Here is a 15,895-nt window from a genome sequence, read left to right as displayed (position 1 = left end):
TGTAACCGATATCTGTAATCCCTCATAACTCAAGCCTGACCCCAGATGTACAGTACCTTCCCTGTTAACTTCTGTATATTTAATTTTAAACATTAATTAAAATAAAATGTCTTGTTATGGCTCTCTGGTACAGAGTGTAATAAAACTCATGGTAGTTGAAAGGTTCAAACTTCTCTTTCAAGGCAGAGCCTGTGAGCTCTATAAGGCTCCTAAAACCCAAAGAGAGATTTATTGTTCAACGTATATACTCTTAGCAAGTGTTATTTGGTGCTACGGACTTTCCATCACTCTTCTATTATTGGTGAGTTGAATTATCCAAATGACTTCCTGATATGGACAACAGAGCTGCTTTGGCTGAAGAAAGTTTGTTCTGGCTCCCAACAGACCTTTGCCTCAAGCTCAAACTAAATACAGGGAGGGCCAGAGATCCCAGCTGGAGCAAAAATACCATTGTTCCATTGACTTCAATGGAGATTTACAGATTTACTCTAGGTAAGCATCCGGCCCACAAACTCAGATTTTATAGCTGCTGTTTTGTTTTTCATTTTCCCATTGATTCTGCCCATCATGATTCCAGTTGAAATGAGAAACACAAGATTAAAATTAAAGATTTAATTAAAAAAAACAAATAAACCCAGAGTCAGTGTTTCTGACACAGTTGTGTGTGTGTGTGGGGCGGGGGGGAATGCCTGAAAGCCCACAAGAAAGCTTTTTCTTTTCCAGCCCCCAATTTTGCAGACTTAAGATGTAAACTAGGATTTTCAGATGAGGCTAGGGGAGTTAGGCATCCAAATCTTAATGACTTTCATTGGGAGTTAGGCACCTAAATCCCTTAGATGTATAAGAAAATCTCAGCCATAGGCTTAATGTAGGCAAATCCCCCTTTATAGTCAGTTTCATTCCACCTATTTTCCCCTCCCATGGGGAGTGTGTTGGGGCACATAGACAGCAAGATGGGTGAGGCGCTGGAATGTTCTGTGTTCCAATGAACTTGGGTCAGTAGATTGTTCCATTCAGTGCAAGTTAGAGCAGTCATGTGGTTGCTCTAATTTACACTGGGCATTGATTTAGCATGTGGCCAGCAACGGGATCAGACTAGGTAAATTGACAGCTTAGAGCCACCTTTGTATCCCCACACCATCACCACTTCACCAAAATTTCAGTCTGACACAGATGAGGACCAATTTTCTAAGTCCTCTTCAACTTGAAAAGAATTTGATAAAATCCTGGAGTCAACTAAAACATACACTGTGACCAAATCTATATAGATTGGTGTATCCCCTTCTCACTCATTTCCACTGTGGCTAACAACGAGCTGAGAGATGAACATCAATCTGAGCCACAAGAAAGGACCTGCCAAATGTAAACTTTCTTATGGAAATAGGCTGGTGGCTATTCATTGCCTGCTTATATTTGAAAGGCTAAAATGTTGAATTGATTGTTCGATCAATTATCACTTTACAGATCAGGCTAGTCTCTTAAGAAAACTACCAATCACTGTGTTAACACGCAGATATAAATGAGCCCTTTTCAATAGGATAACCACTCTCTCCCCCATGGACAGTAGGTGTGGCAATTAGATAATTGATTTTAGGTAAATGTCTTGTTAATTATGCAGCAAGCTTCCTGTCTCCTGCTAATTAACTTACTGCTTCTTTGAATCAATAAACTATGGCCTTGGGAGAAAAAACAGCCTCCCCACAGACCGTGGGGCACAGGGAGGAAAGTTTGGCTCATTGCCTTTCTTCTTTGTATTTCCAAACCAGCTTCATAAATGCCCAATGTAGGGTGACCAGATGTCCCGATTTTATAGGGACAGTCCTGATTTTGGGGTCTTTTTCTTATATAGGCTCCTATTACCCCCACACCCCGATTTTTTTTTTTGCTGTCTGGTCACCACCCCCACAATCGATATTGGTATGGAAACAAATTGAATTAAAAGGTGACCAGATACATAAACCAGTGAACATCTAATTCAGAACTTGCTCAGTGAAAGACAAGGAGGCTGAGCTCTACATCACTTTGAGACAGCAGCAGGTGAGTGTCCATGAATTCTGTTTGAGCAAAAGCCTTTCCAAAGTTTGGGTGCCCATCCAAAGTTTTGAGGTTTCCACCCTTTCTTTCTCCCACCCCTATTTTGTTTGCATCTCATCATTTATCTACCCAGACAAACTCTTCCCCCACAAAAGCCCCTTTCTCACATTCTCTGACCTCAAACTCCCCAGCCCTGTTTCAGTTACATTCCACTGTGGTTTTAGAGACTTACACTTTCCACTCTGAAAACTTTCCACACTAGACTCTTAACAGTCTAGTTCTTTCCTTCTTACTTTCCCTGCCCCCACCATCTTCTCACCTGGGCTTGTGTGACCAATACCATCCCACCCTAGTCTCTGTGTACAGATCTTTGTGCAAAAAGAAGACTGTGAGGATCCCTTCCATAGCAATGTTTTCTTTCTTTCCTTCTTCCTCCTCCCGGACTCAGATTTTAACACTTTGAGCCCTACTCTCAGTCAACAGGATATGGGATGACCCTTTGACGTCAAGAAGGCCTTTGGAACAATGACATTGATTTCAAGAGATATATACCAGGCACGTCAGTTACCAAGCATTAATTTGGCCTAAAGAGTGATTTTTAATTTCTTATTCATGTATATGATCTCAAGAAAGCCATCAAAACTGGTATGTCACCCATTTCAATCCAGCAAAGAAAAATGATTTCATAGGTTTGCATAAGAGGGAAAAATGTTTAAATAATAATAGTTAGGGTCATGATAGTTAATGAAGACCTCCTGTTCTGAACTTTCCCAGAGGTTTGAGGTTTAACCCTAGAGTTCGATTGAGCCCGTCATAGATAAAAGGCCAAATGTTCAAATTAAAAACAATGGGCACCTGCTTACGTCTTTGCAGGATCAGGGTCTGAATCTGGATGCTTGCAAGCTTCCCTGAAGTTGGGGGAGCTTGGATGTGAGGGTATGGGTCAGCCATTTCCACATCAGTTTTCTTATTATTCAACAAATTAAATAAACTGCTAAATAATTAACAGCTGAGAGGTGCAGGGGCCAGATTTCTTTACTCAGTATTTCCTTTATTTCTTTTGATGATTCTGCAGTACAGAGTCAATGCAAAGTATTTTTAGAATATTTTAGTTGCAGCTTATCTTAAGCATGTGCATAACTTTACTCATCTGTATAGCCTCATTGAAATCCACATATGCTGAAGTCAATGTGACTCTGCACATGAGTAAAGATACTCATCTGCCTGAAATGTTTTCAGGATCAGGGCCTTAATCTTGTGTTGTTCCCCACAGTTGACCTTGGTCATGTACACGTTTATTACCGGCTACTAAGAAGTACACGGTGAGTGACAGTCCTGATACAAGAAAAAGTCTAACTGGAGAATAAATACATTTAACTTTTTTTTTTTTTAAGTATTCTAAAAATAACCTAAAAGAAAATCTTGGTAAAAGTTTGAGACTGGCTCACATTGATGTTTACAAGAAGCCTGTTATACATAATTTTCCAAAGCTGTTTTCAATCATGCAAATGATTTTTTCCTTTGCAATATGCTAATGTAATCTGATTTATTTCAGTTGTAAAAGTTAATTACAATGTGTTTGTGAGTCCCTAAAGATGATGTATTAAATGTTTATAACCAGGATTATTAAAATGTCCTGTCTCGATTACAGTGCTTCTCTTTCAAACACTAGAACTAATTGTAGCCTTAAATCACAACAACCTCACCGTTAAAATTAACACAAGGGCAACATTGCATAATTTTAATTAATTTCAATTTGGCCAAAGCAAATTAATTTTTTTTGTTTTCTAGAAGGACAGCTAAAGCCTTCCACAGACCACTCCCATTCAATGCGGAGTTCATAAACTTCTCTTTTTTCAACATTTGTATCCTTTTAATGATTTTCCCATTGCATAGTTACGCTTTAAAATGCTCTGCAAATTCTCGTATTCTTTTTATTTTCACTGTAGTTACTGTATTAATGTCTGCAGTGGTTATTATTTTGCACACAAACAAGAGGATGAAACAGTGGTGGGATGTGTAATATTTCCCTAATTTTGCACGCCTGTGTGACATTGTTGCTGCCTTCTGAACCCAGCTCTTTAAAATGAAAGCAGCTCAGAGCTCCCTGAAGCTCCAACTTTCCTTTCTTTAACACCCTTTAAAGAGCTGCTGATGCCTTGTGACAAATTTTGGAAAACAAATCCACGAAGAAATAATTAACCTACACAGCAAGGTTTTCTGTGTTTCTCTTTCCCTTGATCTTTACACTTAGGATTTTTTACAGGGAAAAACAGGAGCTCTCTTTGAGACAGTATAAGTGATGCTGTTTGCATTTTCCTCAGCTGAAGTTACAAACCTTCATGCTTTGGGACATCACACTTGGCTGCTGTGGACACAATAATGTTGTCACAGAATTATGAGTTGAGACTAGGAATATGCTACAAGAGGAAAGTTTTCCCTTTTCCACAGAATATGAAATTGCTGTGGTAACTATGGGCCTGTTTTTGCCTATCTAGGAATTACCTGTGGTAGAGGAAAGAAAACCAAGTTTCAATTCATGGAGTTTCTGCTGAATTCTGTTACTGGGAGGTGTGGTTTGCCTCTCCTGTGCAAGTGAAGAAGCTGTGGAGGGCAGTGGGGTGTTTTGCCCTTTAACAAAGACATCTCCAGGAAGCAAAGGGCATCCATGTCATGCCCCTGGCCCTCAGTTCATGTGCAGGCCTGCAAGCACAATTTACGTGTAAACCCTGCTTGTAAGGGCAAATCTTGCTGTGTCTAAATGGGTTCCACAGCACAGAAGGGAAAGCAATGCAAATCAATATGTCTTTATGCTATAATAATATGTGTTATATGCCCTGCTGGGGACAATCTGTAGGAGCCAACGTGGCTCCCCTCTCCCCATCCTGCCCTGCTCCCCTTCACACAGGGATACAGAGGGAAACCCTGGGCCCTATTTAGTACTATGCGGCAAGGTGGGTGTTGGAAAACAGTGACTTTTTTAGTGGCAGCCCTCTGTGCAACACTCTTTGTGCCCTTTCATCTGAGGATAACAACGCAGATTACCAAAGTAGGTATAACTACATATGAGGAAACCAAGGCATTGCAAGCTACAGAAACAAATCTCTCCACCTGCCCTAAAGGAAACAGAACTGGAAGTTCTGCATCACAGGGGAGGCATATGGACTGCAGAGTGGTTGTATATGGGGGTGGGAACTGCATACGGGGGCCCTGCACCCTTTGTATGGCCAGGCTCTGTTGTGGCATTCTTCATGGTGGCATGGAGGGGGGATTTGAGGAGGAGCAAGAGCATGGCCAGTGAATTTCCAAATGCACAGGTCCACAGGCTTAGTCTTCATGATGTGCAGCAGATGCTATTATAGCCCATAGTGGCTAAATTCCTTCTTCATGAGTATTTGGGTAGAACCATGCCCACAAGCCCCACATGTAACTCGTGCCCAAGGCCTCTCTACTCTGGCTTTGCATAAAGAAGCAAACTTCAGCTACACAAAATTCACACAAGTCAGGTTTAGCACTCAGGTCTCCTGATTCTTAATCCCTGTCCTCCAACCTCCTGACAGAGTACTGCTTAAAGCATGAATAGAAACTGCATGAAATATACAGGAAATGACTTGGATATTTCAAATATTCCTCTGAGACTTTATAACACCCTCCACTTCAGTGATTCTCAAACTTTTGTACTGGTGACCCCTTTCACATAGGAAGCCTCTGAGTGTGACACCCCCCCCCTATAAATTAAAAACACTTTTTTATATACTTAACACCATTATAAATGCAGGAGGCAAAGTGGGGCTTGAGGTGGAAGCTGACAGCTCACGACCCCCCACATAATAGCCTCACAACCCCCTGAGGGGTCCCGACTCCCAGTTTGAGAACCTCAGCTCTACGTTTTGAATGTTCACATTGAAAAGGACTTATATATGCAGGAGCAAGACAACTCACAATTGCATGGCTCTGTTAATCATGAGACTTAATCCTAATAAGATGCCATTTTTTAGGATGAAATCTCTGTCCATACCCTCCCTGGCTCTCATTCTCTTCCTTTAAAAGAGAACTGGGAAGAAAACTAAAGCTGCTCTTGGTGCAGGCTCCCATTGACTGGTGATAGAAATCTCCACACGTCGATAGTGAACCTGGTGTCGTCAAGCACTGACAGTCTGCTGCCTGCCAGGCCCACTCTTCTGGCTCAGAGGGAATTCGTTTCGAAACTGAGAGAGAAAGAGAAATACGGAGCCATCTTCTCACTGGACTGTCTACTGGGCATTGAGAAAGCATACATGCCACCTTGTATCACCATTATCTTAGCGACATTCATTGAGTTCCACAAGCACAGAAATGATCTGTTAAAAGCTAGCAGCAGATAATGGGCTGACTAGTGACTTAATCCACAGAAGCTAAAGGGAGTTGCAGCCACAGATCAAGTTGGCCAGCCCAGTGTGTGGTGCCAACCCAGGAGAAGACCTAACTTACATGCTTGCTTTACAAGCATGGTTACACTAAAATCGTGCTTACAGGCCTCAGCATGAACTAGTGGAGCTGAATGTCCGAGAAGAGGCCAGGGGCATGCCTTTTTGCTACCTGAAGACCTCTTTGTTAAAAGGCAAAACACTGCCAGATCTCTATGGCTTCTTCAGTGTGTAGGAAGGGCAAACCACACCTTGCAGTAAAAGAATGCAGCAGAAACTCCATGAATTGAAACTTGGTTTCCTTTCCTCTACCACAGGTAATCCCTACTTAGCACAAAGGTGCTGTCCACAGCTACTCACACAGATACAAATTGTTCTCCTCACACCTCTGACAGAGGGAGTGAATCCATCACTGACTCATTTCCTTTCCCCCTGCCCCCATCTAGATTATAAAATTGCCTATATAACACAGACAGGATGGCTGAGGAGATAGGGACTGGATGCATTTTCACTTCTTGGTCGGTGGTTTATATCAAAGGTTATTTGGACCTGCTTTTCAAAGGTGCTAAGAGCCTACAGGTCCCATTGAATTGTGGGTGCTCACCAGTTCTGAAAAATCAGGATCTTAGGCCCAGATTCTCAGTGGTGTTGGCTCTTAACTTCCATTGAAATCAATGAGCCCAAATACTTTCGAAAATCATGGCCTCAGTGACTGAAAATTGTTCAACGGCCTTTGTAAAAGTGAGTGTGGCAGAGGTAGACCCTCGTTTGACAGAGAAACCAGGGATTTGAAACTTGGAGATTGAAATTCCTTCTCTCCACTTCAGGCCATGATGGAGGCACACTGATGTAGGGGAAGCTTGCATGTCTACTGGCGTGTCTGTTCCTGGGGCTAAATAGAATTGTTGAGTCCCAAGAAATAGGATCAGGCACATATCACTGGCGCTAAATCCACACACAAGAGGCCAGATTCTCAGTTGATGTAAATCAGCACAGTTCAATGGAAGTTTGACACTTTGCCAGCTGACACCAGCTGAGGGCCGTATGAAAAAACATAAGTGTAACAGAGACATATATTGCCATCCATGGAAAATAAAAATTACACATGCTTTGTGTATTGGATTACATCAGTTTCATAAACCATATAGCAATTCATGCATATCAAATAAAACAAAATTGTTGATACTGTTTTAAAAATAAATGGCACAGCAATATGCTTATAGCAAATCTTGTCTGGTACCTGCTGTGCTACTTTTCCAGATGAAAATGGCAGGGTGACACCACCATCTGTGAGAATTTCAGTCCATTCTGGGTTGGATACACTTTGATAATCATCCAAACGGCTGGATGCTTCTCCACACTGTATCTTTGAGGGTTGCAAATCACTATATATAATAGTTGCACAAAAGGAAACTAACCAAATAAAATACTGTGGATTATATGAAATGAAATTGGGGATTATATTTTTTTTCAGAAAGTTATAGAGTTTTGATAAAAATTGCTAAGAGACCAAGGCAACCACTTGCCATCTAGATTGTTCTTACTTCTTAATTACTACAAAAAGACAATAGCTTGTTATGAATAAAAATCATTCCATTATTTAGGTCTCTTTTTCATACCCACACATAGGCTATATTAATTGTATATGCATATTGGCTAATACTTATTCCCTTCTCACACAGTTGTGACATATTTGTGATTTCCCACAGCAGCTCAGGCTTCTGTAGGGCAGTATACTTTGATCAGTATTTTGGTTTTTGATTGGCTGGCTAGTCCTCTCCCCTGCTTGTTTACAGCCTCATTAACCTGCAGGGAAGAGGTGAGCTGACCAGTCATTGGAAATACAGAATATAGTACAAGTCAAAGTGATATAAGCACATAATTCCAGAGCTGCACAGTAGACAGACATGGTTTACTCAGTTAGCCAAGCTGCTCAATCTCAAAATTCTGCAGCTCTCTGGTCATATCCTTTTGCTGCGGCCTCAACACCATTCCCATTATGTTCAAAAACACCCACAAGCCAGCGATGACCTAGTTATGTGCTTTTAACACAGTCTTGACTCACTCACCCTAACCAAAGGCAAACAAACCATGCAGAGCCTCTTTTTTTTTTTTCAGCTTTCCTTTTTCCTTCTTGTTTCCTTTCATGAAAGAAGTTATTTTATCAAATCAGCAATTTTCCATCAAATAACATAGCTTTTATATAATGTTTTTCAATCAGTAAACCTCACAGCACTTTGCAAAGGGGCTGGAGAAACAGATGCACAGAGAGGTGAAGTGACTTGCCCAACAACACTAAGAAGACTGATGGCAGTGCTGGGAATGTAGCCTACATGTCTGGAAATTTTTCTTAACCGCTCTATTTTTTTCTACATTTTTTTCTCTTTTAAAAGCATTGGCCAAGTATTGACCATGATGGGAAGACAAATTTCCATAATACCAGTGAGACAAGTAAGACTATTTAATTGTATCTTTAACCCGACTTCTTCAACGTATGGCTTTTGATGGCATAATGAATTAGATGCTGGGTAAGTGATGTAGCCACTCTATCATGGCAGCATCATTCTGAGATGTCAAGCACATCCATGCACTATCAAGATGATAAAGTGGGCAATACACAACCAGATGGCATGCAGAGTGTTCTTGAGCTCCACAGGGGCAGGATGGGGAGCTCAAGAAGGCCCAGTGGTAAAGATATAAGCTAAACCACCCATGGTGCAGATCAGTTGTATATATACTAAACAGCATAGAAGTGAGTACAGATCTTTAGGGAAGTCCATTATTCATACAACATGGGCATGGACATGAACCATTGCTGCACTTTCCAATCACTGTTCTGTTAGAAAAATAAAATCTACATGTTTCTTCTCTGGGGCCACGGAGCATACTTGTAGGAGTAGTTCACTGTGTCAAACTGTCATATGCTGATGAAAGGTCAACAAGAACCTAGATAACTCAACTGAATCTAGGGACTGTGATACGTGTCATAAGAAAATCTATTCTTGATGGAGTTTCAGTTACCTGTGTAGCAGGTAGGTTTAGTTTAGGGATAGGCCTGTGGAGGAAAAAAGGTCAGATCTTAAAAATAGCCTCAGAATTAGAACAGGTTGGATCTGAAAAGCTCATGCCCAACTCTAGTTTAGATAAAATCATACAGAACAAGTCAGTGAGGCTTTGCGGATTCACAGCAGCTGAAGATCCAGCCCATAATCTTGAAAGTATTCAAGAAAGTATATTTCTCTGAACCAACCCTCAGAATCCTATGAGGTTCATCTCCAGACTTTAACTCCAGTCCTGCATTGATCCTGAACCCGACTGAGAACAGGGTAGGACTGTACTTTCTGGTGTGTTGTCTGGTAGTTAGTAGACAATAGTCTGTTCCCTAGAGGCTAGATTGAGTCAGCTTGTGACCACAGCTCACTATCTTGAAACCCATGGAATCTCCTCTAGGAGTTTTGCTTGCATCCACTAAGTGCCTTTAACAATTATTTTAACCATTAAAAAAAAAAAAAAAAGAGAAAATATATATATAGGCCTGAACTAAGCCTCATATCCATTCCGGCATTTGGAGGCATTCTCGGAATCTAATCCCAGATCCAGATCTCAATAATGGTCAAAAACACAGGTGCCGCCACTACCACGCTGCACTTCAAAACCCTGAACAGGGTCTGAATTACATACTTTAGATCCATCTCCACCAGTCTTATGTTGCTTTACTTTTTGATCACAAAATAGGTTCATTTCCTACTGAGTGCATAAAGATGGATGCAACAGCTCCATTTATCTTAATCTTTGAAAACAACAGTATAATTATATTCCGCATTGTTCTCCGAGAGCCACTCTCCAGTTAAGAAAAATATGCAATCAAATGCCTTCCTTTCTAGCCTAAGGTACGTGTGACCAGGGAGACCTTTCCAAAATAAGGTTGTAAAAAGCACTTAGATATTAGATAAGGACTATTCTCCAAAAGAAGAATATATGCAAAAAGGAGAAGATAGACATCTTTCCAGAGACTAATGTTTCTAGATAAACACTTCTGGTTATGGGTGATTTTAGATCACATATCTGCTTTCCTGTGTTTCTTTGATTATTATTATTATTATTGCTGTTGTCACCGACACTAAAATTGGAATTTGTGGCACAGGGCTGACCCTTGTTCTTTATTGGTGGATGACCCTGAAAGGGTTATCAAGACCTTAATACTCAGTTTTTCCTCTTCCCGGGGGTTTAATTGTACTGGTAATCTCATACAGCTTGCTCTGAATTGTGAGAAGGAAGAAAAAAGATGTAGGGAAAGTTGGGGTTGAAAAACATGGAATTGTTATGTCAAAGTTTCTCATAGGAAAATCTCTTTCCCAGCTATGTGCTGGGGGGTGGGTGGGATTGGAAGGGGAGGGAGAATTCTTCAGGAAAGTTAAAAAAAAATAGGCCTCTTCTCGCACGTTTTGCCGAGTAAATGCTTGGCATTAAAGAAGCCATGGACTCCCATGTCAGAATGAATCACGGTCTTGGAATCTGCAGTACAGCTTAGGACGAGGAGGCGGTATTTTGCAAGATGCCAAATGCATGTGCTGGAAATAGAAGCTGCTGCTTCCAGAACAGCCACTCACAGTCAGATTCATCCCACTCTCTTCTCGTTCCCATTCCTGGTTTGTGTCTTGTCACCTAAAATATAAACAAAGCAGAGGAGCTCACAGAGAGAAATGAGGGGGTGTAGGAATTGAGGGGGGGGAGGATGAGGCGAGGTTTCTAACAGGATCTCGCTCTTCCTTTCACAGCCCACAAAGAATGAGAACATTCCACTCACACATACTGGTACATGGACAGATTCCACATCCCTTGCTATTCACAGGAACATGTTGCTGCATGCAGTGTCCCTGGGATGGTCCCGGGTATTTTTTTCCCAGTATCCACAAGCTTTGTTTGTATGTATTGCTGGGATGGTGCCAGGCATTGACAAAACAAGCAGACAGCTCAAATACACATTGAAACAGACAACAGCCTCGCAATGGGTGGGATCTCTCTGCTAGCTGATTATTGAGAGGTTCACTCTAGCCAATATATTTAAATAACATTTAACAGAAACTAACTGACATTTGAATGATGATGTACAGAATGTTTCACAGAAATAAAAAGCATTCACACTTTTCACAAGGATTTATTTATTTACTATGCTTTGTAATATTTCCTTTGCTTGGGACAGGATGGGGAAGTATTTGTAATGATGGCAGACCTAGGAAGACTAATGGGCAATGCAGGATATGTGTAGATTTTATGAGGGTGATTCCAAGTCATTTCTTTTCCTTTCTTTCTTTGCTTTATGCACATTCATATGAACACTGTTTTTAAGATAGATAGATAGATAGATAGATAGATAGATAGATAGATAGATATCTTTCCCCCTTTATGGCATCTCTTATTATAGGCAGAGCCCTGCATGGATATAATATTTGTATATGGATCTGATCCGTGAGCCACAAACATGGCCTGCGGATATCTGCAGATTTGCAGGGTTTGAGATACAAAATTTGGATTTGCATCTATCTGTGATTTACAAACATGGTCCGTGGATATCCGCAGAAGTAGATATCTGCAGTTATAAAGTGGATAAATGCAGATTTGCAGGGCTCTAATTATAGGTCAATCTTCTTGCAACATTGGGGAAAATGATTGTGTACTCAAGGTAACACAGATGAGGTCAGCTTGTACTACAGGGAACTTAAAAATACAGACCCACAATTTCTTCCCCCAGTTACAAAAAAAAAGATCACTCCCTTCTTTCCATTTGTTAAATACATAGTTAACAAGAAAAAACAGAAACAGAATGTTAAACACCACCACAAAGACAAAGAAGTGACTTGCAATGGTGCTTATATATTTAGCTTTTCAGGGAGATTTCCAATGTTATATGTCATTTTAAAAGTCTGTGTTCATGTGTTTGCAAACTCAGTTCTTGTTTGCCCTAATGCTGTCAGATTCATCATCTTCCTTGAATGCAATTCAGTGGCAGTACAAAACCATTGACTTAAATGGGATTGTATAGATGTACATTAATTTGTACCAAGAGTCTTTGAGCTATACCCTAGTTGTTTAAAACTCTCATGGAGTTCTGACATTGCCTTCTGTGGTGCTAGCAGCTAGCCCTTTGGCTGGGCACACAGTGCTCTACCTACAGGAAGGACATTTTTCAGAAGACACCATGTATTTCCATCTCTGGTTTACAACCACTCCCTCTGCTTTAAGGTTCCACAGAAAGGAGACATTCTTTTGGCTGCTGAAGACCAGCAGTGACCGTCTTCCAGAGTTTGCTGCAGAATAGTCCGAGGCTCTCCACTGCTCCCTCATCTAGAGGGGGGCAGACATACAGTCATCCTGTAACAGATGTAAAGAATGACTTTCAGGTGAGCCAAGCTTAGCATAGCTCTTGACAGAACTGCTCCACATGAACCAGAAGGGTCCTGATTCATACCTCAGCTGCAAAAAATGTGCAGGACCCACACATACACTGAACAAGCACAGCCACCGGATGGGAGGACTCAACTAATTGGTTGAGTTGGCTCTAATACCTGGCCACCAGCTGGCTGATACAGCAGCCTCCAGCCCCAGGGAGTTAATATTCCATCTAAGAATCAATGCTGGATCTCTTAAGTAGCAGAACAGAGCAATAACTGCTGGTGCCACATGGCCTGGCCTATATTTTTTTAATTATTATTAATAATAATTTTGAAATATAAAGATAGTATCAGCCTTTTCTAAATGCTTTTCAAATTTTACTTTGCCAAAAAACAAGAAAAGGAAAGAAAAGAATGAAAACATATGGTATCAATCATATTTTACAATATTTGTAACTGAAGTTCGGAAACATGTGTTTCCTAACTGCTCATTCAGCAGTATCTGTACTTTTTTTTTTTTTTGTTAAGCAAAAAACAACTTTCTAAACAAAGCATTTAAACTAACTGGCATTGCATGATATTGTACTTAGCTGAAATGAACCATTTTATTTGGGCGTAGGCTGAACTGAGCCAGCAGTTACTGTTGTTCTGTTACATTTCCAGAAACCTTCTTTCAACTTTAAAGTAGATTCAGAGAGAGAGAAAAAACACCCCCCCCCAAAATATCACTGCAATCGCTAATCTGCTAATGTTAAAATCAGAGAATGTGGCTGCATCTCCTTATGCTGTTTTTTAAAGCAATGTATTTAACAACATAGACCTGGCGATGACCCATCAAACCAGGTACCAATGTGTCCATAGCGACCTTTATCTGAGGCTTCCAAGGAAGGCAAACCGTCACCATAAATGCATCCAGGCAATTGTTGCTGTAGAGGAATTTATTACTTCCTGACCCTTCTGACTATCAACTCATGCCTTGATGAGTTTGGATTACCCTACACACATTCACACACATCATTTAACACTGCAGAAAAACTAGGATCATAGATTTGGGGGTTCATGATTTCTCCTCTTTTGAGCATGTTAACTATTATTGAATGGCACGTTCATATGTTTAAAAACCCCTATCCGCCCTGGATGAATTACTAATCAATATGAACCAATATGAGGAATTGGCCTGAAAGTTGCCAAGATCCCAACTCCCTTTTTCTTGGCTCAGATATGTACCTACTATTAACACCCTACTGCAAAAACCCTCCCAGAGCTTTGATGAAGTTCATTTCAGGATTTTAGCAAATACATCTGCTATCCTTCAAATCCAGCACCATCCTACCCTTTGTCTCTCTCTGCTCTACAGACTTGCTTGTGGTGGACAGGGAATTTACTTAGTGCCAAAAAAAAAAGTTCAAAAGTACAGACATCCTCCTTCTCTCAGTCCATTTTTACACTAGTATAACTCCACTGACTACAATGAAGTTGCTCCTAGTTAGCACCAGTACAAGCGAGAAGAGAATCAGGCCCTTCTGCTGCTGCTTTTTTTTTTTTTTTTATGGTTTGCAGCTGATGTGTTTGAGCCTTAGCAGCATCCCAGTGTTTACTGAATAACTTGACAGAAATCCACCCTTCCGTCTGAAGACAAAACAAGGGATTATCAACAAGAAATTAGCAAAGCAATCAACATGCAAGAGGATTCTCATTTAATAAGTGCTAACTTTTATTTTTCTAATAGGCGTGAAAAACAATAACAACATGTCCATGATACAATTTGATTAAATTGGCTTGGATGGCTTTGGGAGCAGTAATATGATTAAATGTCTAACACGCAGCTCATTCTTAGTGGCTGATCGGCAGATTGTTTTGCTTTTATTCCTCTCAGAGACTGAAAGTCTTGGTGATGACGGCATTAACCATTTCATCATCACCGCATACAGAAATTCAAAGCCCCTGGAGTTGGCAGATAACTGATTTTGAACTTTTTCTTCTACTAAAGTTGTAGGGGCTTGGCAGAGTGTTCCCCCAGTCCCCCCGGAAATTTTTTCTCTGCTACCTAAATTAAAATATTAGCACAAAGGAAAAGACCCTACAATGTAAACCCAACTCTCCCCTGTGCCTGCATAGAGGCCCACTGAAGCCAGTGAGGCTTCACAACCATGCAGGTATCTACCTATATTAAAGTTATCATTGCAGGTTCAGACCCTAATGGTCTCTCATGCCCAGACTCTTTAACTCTCCCTCACTGGTCTTGGATAAAATGATTGAGCCTAACCCAGCTTTCTATTTTATGGAAGGGATCATGAGTGACAGATTTGCCTCTATACACTTCACTACTGCTTAAGTTTCTGTAGCAGGAAAGCATTTAAGCACATGATGAACTTTAAGCATGTAGTAATCCCATTGAAGAACCACTCACATGCTTAAAATTAAGCATGTGCTTTAGTGCTTTGTTGGATCAGTGGGTTTCAAGTCAGGTAAATGAAGCTAACTATTCTTCTAGGACTTCTGAATGTTAATGGTCCGTTTCATTCCTCTCTGGTACATCCCAGCAGCACAAAATGCTGGAATGGAGACCATTTAGGAATGACGTCCAAATGTCAATAAACTGAACTCATCTCTAAAAGAACCCCCTCTTGTCACACCTGAAAAGATGTACCCACCAAGTATCTAAACTATAACAATTTTTATTGCAAATCAGCTCATAACCTCTCGGATCACCTGAAGTAAAAGCTTGACTCCAAGAAAGAACATTGTCATGTTTGAAGAGGCAAGATTCCAGAAGGGAATTATGTTGCTTTGATTCCCTATAAAAAGATGTAGAGTGGTTAATAAAAACTGAAATGTAGAGAGCATCTAATTTTCCATGCAGTTCTAAAGGACTTCTCTATAAAGTCAAAATATATTAAGACACTGCACAAATTTAATCTCTCAGGTGTACAATTCACAATATCTTTGGATGGACAGATGTATCTATCTCTTTCCCTACACAAGCGGCATCCCAAGTTTGGGAAACATTGATCTAAACTATTTTCAAAGTTGTGCCACAAAAATTAAGACCTTTTTGTTTTA

The sequence above is a fragment of the Mauremys reevesii genome, linkage group 10, assembly GCF_016161935.1.
Source record: "Mauremys reevesii isolate NIE-2019 linkage group 10, ASM1616193v1, whole genome shotgun sequence".
Lineage (NCBI taxonomy): Eukaryota > Metazoa > Chordata > Testudines > Geoemydidae > Mauremys > Mauremys reevesii.
The sequence above is the reverse complement of the archived record's forward strand: the minus strand, read 5'-3'. Positions refer to the sequence as shown.